The 17,791-nt window shown below is 37.1% G+C and overlaps 2 long non-coding RNA genes across 2 annotated transcripts; one reads left to right on the top strand and one right to left on the bottom strand.

Moving 5' to 3' along the window:
• The first annotated feature begins 849 nt into the window (after positions 1-849).
• LOC137408726 (uncharacterized) lies at positions 850-7,351 on the top strand. The gene is made up of 2 exons (XR_010980122.1): positions 850-949; positions 6,970-7,351. It is a non-coding gene; the product is annotated as an uncharacterized lncRNA (long non-coding RNA).
• Positions 7,352-13,540: 6,189 nt separating this feature from the next.
• LOC137408540 (uncharacterized) lies at positions 13,541-14,653 on the bottom strand. Its single transcript, XR_010980095.1, has 2 exons — positions 14,533-14,653; positions 13,541-14,368 (listed from the first exon to the last, which is right to left on the bottom strand). It is a non-coding gene; the product is annotated as an uncharacterized lncRNA (long non-coding RNA).
• Positions 14,654-17,791: the final 3,138 nt, after the last annotated feature.

The raw sequence follows: 17,791 nt of genomic DNA, 5'->3' as shown, positions 1-17,791 counted from the left end.
TCATCTGAAAAACATAGCAAGAAAGTTGTGACATGCTCACAAAAACCATACAAATTTAAGTTTGAGACAAGCTTTGTCAAAATGATGTATGGTGAGTTGTCTGCCCTTTTTCTAATGGTTGTTAGTGTGATAAAAGACAATCGTTAATTTGTTCTAGAAACAAACACTTGTTTATAAAATGATCACAAAAATTTCATCGATTGCTTCCAAAGTTTGCTAAAAAGCGGTCAATAGAGAGGGTCATAAATCCTCTTAATATAACAAGTTCTCTTATTGGTCTAAGGTAAACTTTGTTGACCAAGCATTCATCTCACTGGCTATTTGGCTTGCTCCTCTTCGACCGATCAATTGTCCTGAAAATACTAGTTGAGTAGTACATCTAGAAAAACATTGTGGTTCTTCGTTTCCTGTGTAATAATAGTTCTTTATCCTGAAGGGGTTGCAGTACAGTGCTTGCTGATCTCACTTCATCGCTCTGACAGCAACGGCATGACACTTTTTAGCTCCTACGTCACAGCTAGCATTGTTGCTATAACTTTACGGCTATGTAGTCATTCCTATTTGTTTTTTCTGCAATATTGGCATATCTTCAGTGAATTGGTCATATTTCCAGTCAATAGAACTGGATTTCAGTCATCAATCGTGGGACATTCTGTCCGATAGCTATATTCCTTTCATTTTACTAGTATCATCTGTACTTCCAACTCTTCCTTGTCATAGTAGAGGACTTTCTCTAAAAAATTAAAAGTTGTATAGCGTATATTAGGCAATTTCATCTTAAATTGTAAATGGTTTGGCACTCAGGCGTGACACATGATAGAGCTTGCAAGTTGTACTTTGAGAGCACAAGTTAAAGTTACGACAATGACAGTTGAGTACTCGCAGGTGCTTGATGATGCTCTTGGGGACTTCAATACCATATGACACGTCTATCGCAGTTCAGTTCCTAGTAAGTCACACCTAGTAGTTCCAGGTAACCATAATAAAATTCTGCTTAACAGCTTTGTACTCCCTTGTGCCAAACTGAATGCATTAGGTAAACAAGGTCGAGTTAGCTCGCTGACATTCGTCGGTGCATCAAACTGTGTGGTCAGCTTTTTGTTCTTCAGTTCCTGTTATGCCATTCCATCCTTGCAACCTATTGAATAGCGTACAAGCCTTTTCTTTCGCTTCAAAAGTTCTTTGGTTTGATGCCAAATTGTAGGATGTATAGGCTATTGATTCTGCTTGTAAACAAGTGGGCTGCATTATGTGAAAAGGGACTTCACCATCCATCCGTTCACGTGTATGAAGGAACATGCAGTATTTAATTATTATAGTGTGCAGCTCCACAGCTTATGTTTTTGTACAAAAGCAGGCTCACATGGGTCATCTTTTTCGCTTTTGCTTGAAGGTCTCGCAGTATGGCACAGCAATCAAGTGCCACTCTGACATTTCGCCTATCAATTTTGTTTTTTTTTTGAGAAAGAATGTCGTTTTTGTCAGATTTTATTCGATCTAGCCTTCTGCTCAGTCATAGATGTAAGCTGATGCATCGATCACTTTCAGAGCTCACTTTGGAACTCACTAGTTTGTACTGTTTACACTTCCATGAGCAATACTTGTTACAGTTATTATTACAATAATTACAATTTGAATCACCATATAACTGTTAGTTTCACATGAAATAAAATAATTATTGTGATTGCTAATAAGATATTGTCTTATAAAGCATTAGCTTTGCTTGCAGTTAGCCAAACCAAATTGTGTCCTTTGGTTGGAAGCTTTTGGACTTTGACTGCTTCTCCAAGTTGAATCTTTCAACTTTGAAAGGTTTATTTCAATTGCCAAGTGGCCACGTCATAAGCATGAACAAGTTGAAGAAATAGCTCTGCGTACTAGTTAACTACAAAATATGCAGTGGTCTGTATGATCTGACTGGAGTCACTTGTTGAAGTCGCATAATTTATTGATACAACGCTAGTCATCTTATCAAAATCTACTACCAAAGTTGGTTGTTACAGTATTATATAGGCCTTTAAAGAAAGGTTTGCTTGATATGATAAACCTTACTGCGTTCTATCTAAAATACTCAGGGTTGAAAGATGCCAATTTTTTGCCAGATTTTCAAGCAAGTGGCAAAAGAATTATAAAGTTATTTAGGTTCGAGTAAAAATCATTACGCTGGAGACTAAAGATGAAACATACTCTTCTAGAATTGTTACAAACGAAAAGTCTTTGACTAACCACAGCTCGCTCCAATTATCAATTTTTATTTACTGAGATTCTGCCTGCGAAGCAGCAACAGGTGAATACACTAAAGTTGTCTGTGTTGATTACACAGTGAATCATTCTTTCTGTCAAGCTGAAACCATAATATTAATTGCGATGGCCTACTAATTTGCCGGTTTTTTAATGGCAAAAGAGGGTGTTAAGAAATTTTTTATTGCCTGAAATCACTTTTGCATGTTTGAAGGTCATGAGACTGCTTTAGGCGTGCTTTACCCAAGGTGCTGTTCTGGAGTGCTTTACTCAAGGGGCTGTTCTGGAGTGCTTTACCCAAGGTGCTATTCAAGAGTGCTTTACTCAAGGTGCTGTATCGGAGTGCTTTACCCAAGGTGCTGTCCTGGAGTCCTTTACCCAAGGTGCTGTTCTATAGTGCCTTAATCAAGGTGCTGTATTGGAGTGCTTTACCTAAGGTGCTGTTCTGGAGTGCTTTACTCAAGGTGCTGTCCTGGAGTCCTTTACCCAAGGTGCTGTTCTATAGTGCCTTAATCAAGGTGCTGTATTGGAGTGCTTTACCTAAGGTGCTGTTCTGGAGTGCTTTACTCAAGGTGCTGTCCTGGAGTCCTTTACCCAAGGTGCTGTTTTGGAGTACTTTACCCAAGGTGCTATTCAAGAGTGCTTTACTCAAGGTGCTGTATTGGAGTGCTTTACCTAAAGAGCTGTTCTGGAGTGCTTTACTCAAGGTGCTGTCCTGGAGTCCTTTACCCAAGGTGCTGTTTTGGAGTGCTTTACCTAAGGTGCTGTTCTGGAATGCTTTACCCAAGGTGCTGTTTCGGAGTGCTTTACCTAAGGTGCTGTTCTGGAGTGCTTTACCTAAGGTGTTGTTCCGGAGTGTTTTACCTAAGGTGCTGTTATGGAATGCTGTACCCAGGGTTCTGTTCTGGAGTGCTTTACCCAAGGTGCTGTTCCGGAGTGCTTTACCTAAGGTGTCGTTCCGGAGTGCTTTACCTAAGGTGCTGTTCTGGAATGCTGTACCCAGGGTTCTGTTCTGGAATGCTTTACCCAAGGTGCTGTTCTGAAGTGCTCAACTCAAGGCTCGGTTTTGGAGTACTTTACTCAAGGTGCTGTTCTGGAGTGCCTAACTAAAGGTTCTGTTCTGAAGTGCTTTACCAAAAGTGCTGTTCTATAGTGCCTTAGTCAAGGTATTGTTCTGGAATGCTTTAGCCAAGGTGCTGTTCTGGAGTGCTTTACCTAAGGTGCTGTTCTATAGTGCTTTACCCAAGGTTCTGTTCTGGAGTGCTTTACTCAAGGTGCTGTTCTGGAATGCTTTACCCAAGGTGCTGTTCTGGACCACTTTACCCAAGTTGCTGTTTTAGAGCGCTTTACTCAAGGTTCTGTTCTTGGAGTGCTTTACTTTTGGTGCTGCTTTTGGACTGCTTCACCCAAGGGCTGTGCTGAAATGCTCTATTCAAGGTTCTATTCTTGGAATGCTTCTTTTTGGTACTGCTCTTAGAAGGCTTTACCCAAGATTGTCCTTGTATAATATCACCCTTCAGAGCTTTATGATAGACATAAGGTAGTTCGCGACTCATTTACCTAACACCCAAACTGTACAGTTGTTTAAATATTGCCTCATGTTATTAAGGTGCTGCAGCCATTATCAGAAGACCTATCAAGTGCCTGCGAACGTAGACTAATTTAAACTGTGACAAAACTATTTGGCACACTTTCTTATAATTTCTTGTTTGTCTGTCAGCATTTCTATCATTCAAAACTGACAATAGGTTTCAATCGGGTGAACGTCAAAACAAGCATTTTGCATTGTAAAATGAAAGCTTATAACTTATGACTTGTCTTCCCTTTTATTTAAGCCGTCAACAGGCAACTTTATCTGGCATATTAGTTGTGGCTCTTTGTACTCACACAAACATCCTGTTGCATTCAAAAGTAAGTTTGATTTGTTGGCTGCAAATGTTGCCATTGTATGTGCTATCAAATTGTTAAAACTTGGTGAATTTCAGTTTAGACCTGATACAAAAAGACTCCCTTCTTCTGCGGCCGATTTAGCTCGTAGGTAGAAAGCCCAGAGTCTCCCTTCCACATCAGTTTATGTAGCCTGTGGGAAGGCTAGCTACATAGAATGATGTCTCTTCTAACTAATGTTTATATCCAAGTAATCAAACATCACTTGGGTGACAGCTACCTGTATAAGTAAGCAATGCTGAGGCTTTTTGCTGATGTTTTGCGGTTATGCAACAATGTCTGTGTTGATTGTCAATCGGCCTATATGTTGGGAACAATTTTCTCTAGTATTTTTCTAGATGCTATTAAATTAATATTGTTTTTTTTTAATTTCGTTCATTTTTAAACGAATTAACCAATAAGACAGGTGCAATGCGAACGATCGTCTATAATTCTATATGTAAAAATAGAGACTAACTTTTAGGGTTAGTAGTAACTAATAGTTATTATAGTCTACAATACACTCTCCCAACTCCTTCACAATACTATTAGATTACAACATTTTAAGCAGTTCTGTTCAACTCACATAATAATTCTTCACTTCTGTCTTTTCATTTTTTTGTTTTCTTTTTTGCATGTAACGAAAAACATCATTTTGTTGAATATTATCAATGCCAATAAAGATATACATACAGCTGTTATCTTAGTTTTACCAATAAACAAGAAAAGTATTTTTCCGCTCGCAAGCTACCTTTAAAAAATTTAACGGTTTGCCCTTTTGATAGTTTTTAGCCAAGTTAACAAAACTTTATCAAAACTTTCGCATCGTTAAAGGTTAACTGACAGCACAAATTTTCATTGCATTAATAGCAGCAGACAGCATTACAGAATGAAGTTGTAATAATATTTTTGTGTAATTTCAACCAAATGCTAGAGTTTATCAAAATTTTCAAGTTGTAAAAATTGATAGATTCGTAATCTTAGCAAAATATTATCCTAAAACAGTGTGATGCTCTATAAATATATTAAAATTGCTCATTTTTTAACTGAAGAATTTCAATATCATTTAAAACTAAAGAGCAGAGAATGTGTTAATTGTTAAGTTTTAAACAGGTCACTTACAGAATAATTGAGTTTTGCGGAGAGTTTTAAAATTTCCTTCTTGTGGAAATTGAGCATTTTTTGCTAGCACACTCCACAAGATGTCCTCACACGCCGATTTGTATAATTCTATAACCACTGCTCTAAATTTAGTCTGGCACATATAAATATGACGCAAACTTTGTCTGTATTTGTAGAATCCACTTTGGCTATTCATTATAATGATCTGCCTTGTTGGGTAACCATAACAACATAGCATGGCGACTTTATGGGGAAATCTATAAGGAGGGCGGCCAACAAAAGCGCTTTCATCTCCAGTTCAGGCACTGGCTAATCGTCAGCATTGACATCGTAATTTATAAATCTGCCTTTTGTCAAAAAAACACCCACCTTATGTCACTGCTTGAAGCTTATGTCGCAAGTTTTTTGTCCTCTAAAACTGACAATTTTTTTCAACATCAAAGTTATTGCTCAAAACAAAATATCATGGTAACATTGATATAAGGAAAACCATAACCCGCAAGTAAATCATGGCATGCTTATAGATTGCTTCTGTTGCCAATATCCACTTGTGTGGTTGCGCTGTGATGGAACTATTTATAGAAGGTGAATCCTCAATTTTGACCAGATGTCAACATTCATTAGGTAGATACACGAACAATAACGCTGCGCCATCTGACCATGATCCTTATGAAGTTTGCTGAATATATTGTTTTGCTCAAAACAAAATATCCCGATAACATTGATATAAAGAAAACCGTGACCCGCAAGTAAATCATGGCATGCTTATAGATTGCTTCTGTTGCCACTATCCACTTGTGTGGTTGCGCTGTGATGGAACTATTTATAGAAGGTAAATCCTCAATTTTGACCAGATGTCAACATTCATTAGGTAGATACACGAATAATAACCCTGCGCCATCTGACGATGATCCTTATGAAGTGCTCTGAATCTGATTGCTATCTGTCATACTTAGTTACAAAAAATAAGCATCGCCGAGACGAGAAAGCATGGTACATCAAAGCCTTCTCATACCGCCCATGAACCATGATTTGATACATGTACATTAATATTGTCATAACTAGTTATGAAACGCAAGACTGTGTGGGAAGGTTTAGCACAGTTCTACCTCTTCTCAATAAACCATAAACTAAACTTTTCATCAGAAGCATGCGTGAAGCATATGATAAATTATTTAGCCATCAACTCGTGGACCTATATTATTTTAGTGTTATTATTTACTTTATTATTTTTAATTTACTAAAGAAACATATTTCAAACTAGAAATTACCATAGCAACAGGTGTTGCAAGTTACTTAAATCAAGAAACCTATTTGCTATTATCAAAGCGATTTAGAAATAACTTTAATAATAGCAATTACGTTTCTTTGAAAATTCTCAAAGCAAAAATAGGTTGGAAAATTTTCAAATTATCAAAGCGATTGATAATAGCTTTGATAATTTGAAAAGTGCTTTGGAAAAGAAATTGCTATTTTTAAAGCAAAATGATTTTGGAAACAATTAACCTATTGCAAGAGGCGTCTCAAATAATGCTGTTGGCTTTGGTATCTCAAAAACAGCACATTTTACAAAATAAATAGCTATTGAGAACAAATTCCTGTGAATATGTGTGTAATATAAACTCGTATCAAATAGTGTTACTGTTTCATTAACTGTAAGCATTTTCTTCTCTTTCTTAGGTTCACTAAAGAATTTGGAGAGTCGAGGGCGTTTAAAAGGCATGGTGAAAGGTGTTACAAACATTTAGCACCTTTATACTTCAGAAAATGGAACAAGAAAAACAGCAAACCCTGGCGACTGTTAGGCTAGAGAGTATGAGAGAGATTTGTGTTTTTTGCTTTGTCAGTGTTTAATTTTTTTTTCAATTTTTAATTTTTCAATGAATATCTTTTACCCCACTAAGTACTGAAGCTGTGCAAGCTGAATCGTGACGTATCCAGTGTTTATTGTACTGACACTACCATTTCATTTATCGAAATTTTTGATTCCAATATCAATTAAGTTAATTTTGGAACTGAAATAAGTGTTTATACCGCTATATAAACAAACAGTTTACCTTTACGACAAATTTATAATTTTTAACTGTAGTTAAGTGACTGTGTAAAAGCTACTTTAACATAATTATCTGCAAGAATTTGGTTCTGAGGCTACTCCCTTGTTGTGTACACAATTTTAACTTGATGACATCTATCAGGCTGTTTATGATACCTGTTTAGCGTTTGCAGTATGAAGCAACTGGTGGCCTTGTCATGCTGATAACGTCAACAGCGGGATATTCTCGGACTGAGAATCTCGCTGACAGAAGAGAACAAAAATAAAGTGCAGTCATAGAATGTTGATGGTATAAAGATTGACAGAGGAAGTTGACGTCATAGCACAGCAGGGCTGAGCTCTGCAAAAAGTTCGCATAAGCAATGCTTAACCGCAAGACATATATTATGGTGGCGCTAGTACGAAAGTGTGTACTTGTATACCTGATGTGGTCATTGTATAAGCTAGTTTGTCTGGGCTAAACTCGTTGAAAGATGTTTGCGGATGTAGTCAATCCTCTTGATACAAAGCTAATTCTGAGATTTTGATTAGTATATTAACGCTGCCATACGTATGAGCAAATACTGCTTCTGGAATACATTGTATTTTATCCAATTTGCCCCATAGCTCAAAAACCCTCAAAACATCTGTAATAAAACTTACAGGTAAATGCATAGAAGCAAACTCGTTGTACAATACAATATATAAAACTCGATGTTTTACTTTTGCAAGCTCTTTTCACTTTGATCTGCAGAAGTTTAAAAAAACATAGAACATAGTTTGCTGGAAATGGATTGGGTTTTAGGGGCATATATTGGCTAGAATTTTACTCTGTATGTTAAAAAATTCACATGTTTAGGATGAGCTCACACAAGTTTAGTAGGTTTCATCAAAAATCATTGGTCTTTTTTATAATTTTTGATCGTGATTTCAAGCGAAAGTGTAATTATGACATCTACAGTTGCAAAGAGACCAACAGAATTGAGATGCATAACGCTGAAACTTGTACCAACAGCCGATATCAACTATAGCAACTAGTGATGTCATTTCTGCGTGTATTTTTCTTCTGAGCATTTCAACCACAAATAGGTTTCGTCGGTTTTAATCTTAGAACAACCTCAGATCAGGTCAGGTCAGATCACCTCGAATATCAAAAGCAATCACAAATGTTAGAGAATTACCAATACTTTCTGATAAAATCTAAAGTTTTGTGTAAGTTTTTCTTTAAAGCCAGTTTAAGACCAGGTTTAACAGCATGCTAGTTGAGTTTGGAGTTCCTTTCCTTACAGCAACTTGCAGATCACACAGTATTGAAAGGCATCCACACGGAATTGAGCTTTTCTAATGATATTATTTTTCCATTGCTATCCATCTCATCAGATACCAACTAGTAATCTAGTATGCCTTGAACTTTGAACTTCAAGTACAACCTAAGGACAAGCCAGGCACTCATAACCCAGATAAGACATGAATCACGTCTGAGTAAATACACAGCCAATTGCAAAAGCTAAGTTTCCCCTTTGGGAATTTTGTTGTCTTCTTTTGGTCTAATCAAGGTACTGAATGAGCATTCCAACAGATGGCCTAATGTATTCCTTCCTTAATCCCCGTGTTCTATTCTCTGCCCTTCCATAATCCCTAATGTTCTATTTCTTACCCTCCTTAATCTCTTCTGTTCTACATTTTGACTTCATGTCATTAGGGTTTCTATTATTATAACTTATTCATTTTAGTTGCCATAACTTTATTGCTATAGCCTAACTGGACACAGAATGAGAGTCCAGAAAACACTGATACTTATATATACTAGCTGAATGTCCAGTGTTGTTAGTAAATAATTACCTAATGAATTTGAGTAACTTATTTGGAAAGCTAGATCTTTACTAAAATCTTTAATTGGGCCAGTTTCACGATAGTTATGGGTACCGGTCAACAGTGCTAGTTATTAACCTGAAGCAAGCGATTCGAGTGATTTGAGTATCTTAACCAACGTAATGAATATTTGCACAATGTAGCCATTGTATTCCGTGTAGCTTAATGCTAAGTTCGCTGTCTTTAGATCTGCAGGTTCTGAGATCAAATCCACTGCCGTGCAGATTTTTCTATGCTAGATTTTAATCGCTATAACTGGACACAAAGTTTAACAAAAAGACAAACATTGAGATTTCTATATATAGAATAACCTAACTACTCACCTGGTCTAAGATTTTAGCTCAACTCTGTTAGCCGCAACTGTTCATGATTTACCAGCAGTATTTCCACTACTGATTTATGGCATCGTAGCTCACAACTCTGTTGAAACTATTATCTTTTAATTACATTGTTGTAGCTATTATACATAGTGATCACCAATAGTGATCACCAATGATCACCACTGATTTATGCCATCACAGACTAATAGCTCACAACTTTGTTGAAATTTTTATCTTTTAATTAAATTGTTGGAGCTATTATGCCATAGTGGTCGCCAACTGTTTTCAATTGTAATAAAATGATTTTATTTGTGAACATTTGGTGTAGTTCCAGCCTTCGATAATCGATTCTTCATCAATTTTTCGAGTAACTGATTTACTCTGATTTGTATTTGTAATCAATTTTCTCTCGTTTCAAGGAAATACGTCTGCAGTTACTTTTTACAGGAATAACAGATTCTGTCCTCAAAGCATGGAACCTCAGTGTATGTTATGGACTCGGCCACATTTAGTTTAAAGATTAATTTACACAAAATTTTACTTAATTGATTTTATCAGAAAGAATGTGTCTATCTTTTGTGATTGTTTTTAAAGTTGGAGGTGATCAGACCAGGTTGGACTGTCAGATCTTGCCAGGGTGTTTCAAGATTAAAATTAACATAACTTGATCACAGTTAAAGCGCTTATAATAAACTGACTTAATGGAGTTGCCTAAAATGAGTGGCTGATCTTCTTTTCCTATACATCCCAGTTTGAGGCGCCCTTGAAGCTATAAACATCTAATGTGTTATCTGCAAAGGTATGAGTCGTACACTGACAGTCACGTTTAATGACATCCGCTGTTTAGAATTTACGCATTAGCGATATAGTAAATTTTATGTGATGCGTCATTGAGGCCTTTTGTGTCGGTTTCGCGGCATGATTGGTTTTGAGGGCTTCATAGAATTACTCTTCTTAGAGAGATCGTAATCCTATTGATGCCAAACCAATAAGCTTCTAGCTATTCAAAACGAAGTAAACGGAGATGAGTCACAATTCTAAATGGAATAGTTACGAGGACCGATGTCTGCAAGTTCCCTGCAAGCACTAAAGGCTGATTCACACTATATCCCCGTATCTCGGCGTCGATGCCACAATTAACTTCGGTGATCATCGATGATAACAATGTTTATGCTATCACAAAGCCATCCGTTTGCATCGTTTCTTTTTAAGTTTTCGCAAACAAACTTTTTTTTTCGCGTGCTGGAATCAAATACTAGTCCCACAGCGACTATCATAAACGGAAATAAATAAATCACGCTATCAGCGACCATGAATTCCTATTGCCGAAATAGTTTGCATTGTACAGGCAGTCGTCGATGCTCCGCGAAATATAGGGAAATTTTGGCAGCTGCAAACTTTCCCGGTGTGTCCATGTCGCTTCGTCGATGCTATTGGTTCCCGGTTCACTTAATCGACGATGAACACTGAAAGGAAAATGCCAACATACGGTGATACAGTATGAAGCAGCCTTAGGTTTTGATAAAGTTATAGTACACTGTAATTACATTTGGTCAAGTCTCTCTTCCTTCTTGTACAGTGGACGCCTTTATAATGTAAACCTCTTTTTATGAAAATTCGACATCACATAAAGAATTTATGTAAATTCTTTGCTTTGTATTATGTAAAAAGTTCTATATAACGTAAAGTGTCAAATCAGTGCAAGTTCTCAAATTCGATTTGAATAACAGGAATCTCAGCTAGCCTTAAAAATATTAGTTTCTCTCTTGATGCACTTGGGTGAGAAAAGGACATATAAGGGTATCTCTATTTTATATACTAGTGCTCTGGTAGTCTAGTATTCCATGAGAGATCATCACATTTGCTGATAGTGCACATAATAAGTATGTACACAATTATTCAGAAATTCTGCAAGGCAGTCGTTTAGTACAGGTATTAGTGTCTATACACCAAGCTAAACGTCCCGAGATGGAGTCTCATTGAAAGCTTTGTTTTATCCCAACCTCTTACCCTGGCTCCAGAGACGAACAGACAGATGGACAGACAGACCATCACTTCTCTTATCATAGGGAAGGTATATTTTTGTTTTACTTTATTTTAGATATATAGTTTTTGCAACGTAGCGAAATCGATTTAAATTGACATTGAAAGAGTGCACTCCCCTTAACGTAAAATTACCATAATGATGAAACCTAAACCAAGTGAAAGTGATAAGAAAACAGAGGAAATTTGTCTCTACAAACTAATAATACTACAGTTACTGTACAGTCATTGAATTAAAAAATTAAGTTTATTTTTTCTTCGCTGAAGGGTAGGGGCAAGTTTGGAACGATCTTGGAATGGATTGTACAATCTACATGCGTTTTACTGCTCATGTTATATAAAACCTCTATAACGTAAACATTCTCAAAACAGATTACTTATGTTGCAAGACCATCTATTGTATTTGAAGTAGCTGTCTTGAGTGCTCACTAAAAGCCAGTTCATACTATAACGCCATATGTCGACGCTGTCCTCTTGGCGATTATCCGTTTGCCATCACATCGTAGCCAATGGCATCGTCGATGCAACATGGATATGTTGTGGATGTTCGCTGAGCATCCACGACAGCGTATGCAATATGCACCGCTTTGGCGATGATGATTGGCCGTCAAGGATTGCCTGATCTATAATTTCTTTCATAACAGTTGCTGCTGGACAAGTATTTTAATGTTTCCTTGATTGCATTGTATACTGAAAGTGCTATACTATGGATAACTCACTGATATTTGTGGTTTTGAGATAGTGTGAACATAGTTATTACAGACGATCACCGGAGTATAGCGTGATTAACACCGACATTTGGCAATATAATGTGAACAAGCCTTACACAGATCAATAAGGAAATCTTTACAAACATCTCTACAGACACTAATATAGGTATGTTATAACAGAGGAAGATATAAAGAATGAAGTCTAGCGATGTCCGGAACTTGAGCAATGAAATAACGTCACAACATGTCATAGTTATTGCTATTTATTATCAAGTCATAACATGGTACACTACTTGAAAGCAATATACTTGATTATCCTAGCAATGGATAGACTGTATATCATTGAATGTATTATCGAGCGATCACGGTTTGCAGGTATAATTGTTTCTATATATAGTCAGAGTTTTGCTATATTGGCATCACACCCTCCAGGAGTCAACCACCTGTATACGCATATTATTAGCATGCCAGATGTCTTATGACTTCCATACCTAAAAGTTGAAGCTGCCCCCCCTCCCGTTGAAAGTTCTTCCGGAATAAAAGTGCGCTGTAGTCTAACACTCAGACATCCTTTAAAACGGGCTGTTGCGGTTAAACGGCATTTTAAATGTTAAAATTTTTAAACCTGTGTGAATGCTTCTGCCTTATGCTTTGTGTTAACTTTTTGGAGGTCAAATGTGATGAGCCTAGTCAACTTTCAAGGAAAAATGCCAGTCTGTAAACAAAGTTGATTCTGTTTTCTGCTATGCAGTACTTCTCAATAGTCTTTTGATTAAAATGTACCACTGTATCTGGTCTTTTGTATTAAACTTTTCTAGCCTCACAGAAGATTTCAGCTGCTTTGTGTTTATGGTATACTTTTTAGTTATTTCAAACCAGACATCCCGATTTCCGGATAATTGTGGATAATAATTTCTTTTCGCTGTCTCATTGGCTTATTTACTAACTAGACATAGTCAAGATAGTTGCTACTTTACTCACATGTCTATGTGTTTATTTGTATGCACTGGATACAAACACTTGTAGACTGTGAATGTGTTTAGCCGTGTTATCTGCTTAATAAGCCAGCCATGATTTTGCTTATCTCTAACAATCGGAAGAACTCAATGCATTATATAAGGCATGTGACGTAACTGTTCGGGTATTACCGACTGGTATTTCACTGGGACTGACTAATACTCCCTTTGGTGATTTCACAACCACAAATAGCATTATTTCTGTTTCATCAAAGCATATAACCCTGTCCTAAGGCTAGGCAACAAACCACATAGATATTGACTGTGCTTTCAGCAACGGTTTGTATTGAGAAAATGCAATAAATAAAATGACCAGATTGTTTTAAGTTAATAAAAAAACTTTGGCATGAAAAAATAGAATTAGGCTGAACAATGCAGTAAGCTTATGGGCGTTGTTAAGGGGTTTATACTTTGACATCTACTAGTATTTGGAATGGCAGTAAAAGAAGCGTGTCCCGTTGCTTCACTTAGCAACTGGTCAAGGCAGCTATTTAAACTACAACTGGGGAGAGAGTCTTGACTACTGTAATCGCATGACGAGCTTTCGGAATCTGATTCATCGCTTAGTATGATCTGTTCTGGTACCTCGTCGATGGTTTCCATTATGGCTTTGCAACCCAAATTTGATAGGGTTCGGCGTCGTTGGCGCTTTGCGCTGACTCCTGGTGAACAGTTACTGTCTAAGGAAGATTCGCGTGATTTTGGAATGTCTAGTGGACAGCTTGAATGCCTCTTAAATCGAGGTTTATATGACAAAGTGGAAGAATCATGATCTTCAGAGTTATCCGTCTTTCTTGATTTGCCAGCGGAGAAGAATCGTTTGATGGCTTTAAGAATATTTCTTCTGTTAACTAGATGTTCATCGCGTTTACTGTCTGAATCTATGGAGTTGAGACATAAATTATTTTGAACTCTACAGATATCGGAACGCGCTGATATCCTTGCGTTTTCTCTTTCTCGTTTGGCTTTATATTTCTGTATGACGCTGTGTATCTGCTGGTCTCTGTACGACTTGGTATCAACAAAAGGCATTCGTCCCTCAACTGCTACTGGGTACATCATATTTGGAGCTATGAGAATGAGCACCTGAAATAAAGAATACACAACTTAAGTGGAAGTCAAGATTCGTGATTCTCTCTAGAAATAAGGCTACAAGTGGTATCAACTTTATCTAATGTAGTTGCACTATACAAGTATCTTTGAGCTAACTTCACCTATTATCTTCCATTTTGTGAGATAAAATAAATTACCTTGATGTTCAATGAGAAAATCTCTGAAATTTTATCTGGAATATCCAAACTAGCTGTTTGATAGTGGCGCTGGTGATACGAACCTAACAATGCTGGCTATGGCTAGTTCATTCAGTTACTTATAGCCACTGTAACGCTGGTAGGCGGGATTAACTCTATATAGATCTAAGCGTAGCCGAGTCATTAGGTGAGAGGCTGGACTTGGCACCGCGCCCAGTTAACAAGTGGGCTCAGTGCAGGCGTAATGCGCAGCACTGCGCAGTTGGAAGACCTCACAAGTGGGTCACTTGTATCGTGCCACATCATAATTGATCAGGTTTGTGTCTGGGGACACTAAAATGGCGTTTATTAATGTGGATAGATGTCTTTTAAATATATCAATTTAAAGTGTATTTCCAATTTTTTTGTATTCAACAGCATGTCGTTAGTCTCTGTTTTCCAGTGGTTTGTTAACAGCTCACATTCATGAATCTATTCTTCTGACCAATTGAACATGTAAAGTATTACAGCTCATTCCTTCAAACAATATGCGGTGACCAAATAAATCGCTTCACTTCACTACATACAGTTTCCAACAATGAAGGCCCAGATGATAATATTGTAACCATTTATGAATTAGTTATAGATGCATAGACACATTGTTCACCGACACCCAATGAATAGGTTTTAGCAGTGTGTTTTAAATGTGTTTTTGCATGTTGTTTGTATTTCAGCATTATACCCGTGAATGTACCAAAGGGGTCACGAGTAGGCTACATAATTTCAAACAAAAAATTTTTGCGCAATTTCTTTCTTCCTTTAAACTGAACATTTTATGGATTTGAAATTGTTACTCAAGTCAATTTACTCTCGTTGATGGAATGTTCCTTGGTTCAAGGTCTTGGCAGTTTACGGTGACTAGGTTTTTTTGACTATTGTCTTTTCTCATTATCAAATCAAGCTTCCTTGGTACATAAATAAATCGAAAGTGAGATCTATCCGGGCTGCGTCACAGAGGATATTAAACACCAATTTGGGGAGAGGGTCGGATGAAGGTATTAGAAAATGTTGAAGGGCAGGTAGAACCGAGAAAGACTCAATTGACGATTTTTTGACATAATGTAAAAAAAATTCTTGGTTGGTGATTTTAGAAGGGCTCGTAAATGATGACATGAATGTTAGTTTGTCATTCCATCCAGTTAATTTAGAATTCTAAATCTTCCTTGCATTATCCTTGACCTCTGACGACCTTTCAATGCTGCGCCACTAGGTTGTCATAACAGCTACGGGTAACTCTAATGTTCTTTTTAAATTCCTGACACACGTCAGTGTCTAGCCTTTCACTTTCGATCCGTTACAGAGAAAACATACCTTCAGCATGCGCTGTCTACTTCAAATATAAAACCTACAGAGTATTGATGAGTAAGGGAAAGCGAAAGGTTTCTACTTAGTTAAAAAGTTGGCTACCATACTCAAAAACTTGACAGAGCGTTCCATTTCCTGTCAATCTCATAAATCACGCCTTGCGTCAGAGAATAACTTATTAGTAGAGTGACAAGTGAACCTGGTGCTAGCTAGCGATCTGCCTTCAGTCATTGCTTATCATTGAATACCAAGCGTGCACTGTCGTGAGTCATACGTCAAAGTCTGCGCCCAGGAATTGGGTTGCACATGCCGGGGCTCAAATAGGTAGTAGGTGGTTGCACGACACCATTGAGTATAAAAAGGTTTATTTTCAAAAACGGAACAAGCTGATGGCAAAGACGATTGACGATTGTATAGATGATTGATTCTATATAACACAGAGCCGTTCGATGGTTGGATAGTTTTAGCTTTTGTTATGGTTACGGTTATTAATCAAACACCTCTGCTTTGTCATTCGATGCTGATCTTTTATTCATACGTATGCAGTGCTAAGTGCTTTATTGATGTCTGGAAGCTTTAAGTATGCCGACTCAAAAATGAATACAAAAACTCGGTCCTTTTCCTACCTCTCAATATATAAGTTCTTGGACTTTTTATACCAAATTTCCTTTTAACCAAAGTGCAAGTTTATCAAATATCCAAAACTGTTATCCTTTATAGATTACCAGTTGTAAAAACTGCCATTTTCTATCGGGTAGAATGGTCTTTCCACGTTACCCTTTCTACCTCTCGATATATAAGTTCATGGACTTTTCACACCGAATTTCTTTTTAGCCAAGTGTCAAATTTGGCAAATATCCAAAACTATTATCCTTGAAAGGCTACCAGTTATGGAAACTTGCATTTTCCATCAAGGAGACTGGTCTTTCCGCTTGTTTGGAAACTTTTTAATTTTCACGTGACAGCTGTAATACGCTCATACAATTGCAATAAAGCAAATCAAGGTTGCTTTCAAAGTCCATTCCACAGGATTAGCTACTTTGAGTAAATGCCATTGTAAGACAAGAATTAGGTAAGCGATAACTTTCCCTCAGGCCAGTATTAATTTAGTCACACGCTTGCTCACTTTAGAAAGAATTTTGGCTAAAAGCCAGCTTGGATCGGGATAGGATTTGCTTCTACAGCATCCGTTAATCAGATTAGCCAGATATATATAAAAACTAATTTAGTAAGAAATCCTAAGGGCATAGAATCGGCTAGCCGTGTTATGTTGGCATCATGCCAAAAATGCTAAAAGAATCTATGTCTGACATCATTGGCCGGCAGCGTTAGCTTACATTTATGGAAAGTTTCCAGAGCTGTAATACTGCTAACAAAAATCGATGTTTTGTGAGATTCATAGGTTCTTAAGTTCAATCGTAGTATCAACTATTGGGTTATGGCTGGTTAACCACATCTTAAATGACTAAATTGTTATGGTAACTAACTGATTAATAAACCGTTTTATCGCAGACTAATTACTTCTTACAATATGCTAATTTTATTGGATTGTTTTTATCTTCAGAAGTTTGTCCTTATTAGAAAACCACTAAATACGACGACATAACCCATATATGTCCAGGACATGTGAAGACTTCATTTCCAAGACCGGTTGCCTCTAAATTTTACATATAAGGCCTATCATATAGACACATAACTTTCAGCAAAAAGTTGATGTTTCTTAAATATGCGATTTTTTACCTGGTCAAGGGGGTCTTCCTCTTTAGTCTTCTGAGCCAATGACTGAGATTTTCCAATCTAGGTCACGTATCTGCTAGTCACTCGTAGCGGTGGAGGTAGTAGTAGGTGATAAGATTTGTGAAGCAAATGCAATATTATTCTAGCAGATCTCTGGCAGCACTGCTGCCAATAAACA

Source organism: Watersipora subatra, chromosome 11 (assembly GCF_963576615.1).
Source record: "Watersipora subatra chromosome 11, tzWatSuba1.1, whole genome shotgun sequence".
Taxonomy (NCBI): Eukaryota; Metazoa; Bryozoa; class Gymnolaemata; order Cheilostomatida; family Watersiporidae; genus Watersipora; species Watersipora subatra.
Note: the sequence above shows the minus strand (reverse complement) of the source record. Positions and strands in the feature narration are given on the sequence as shown.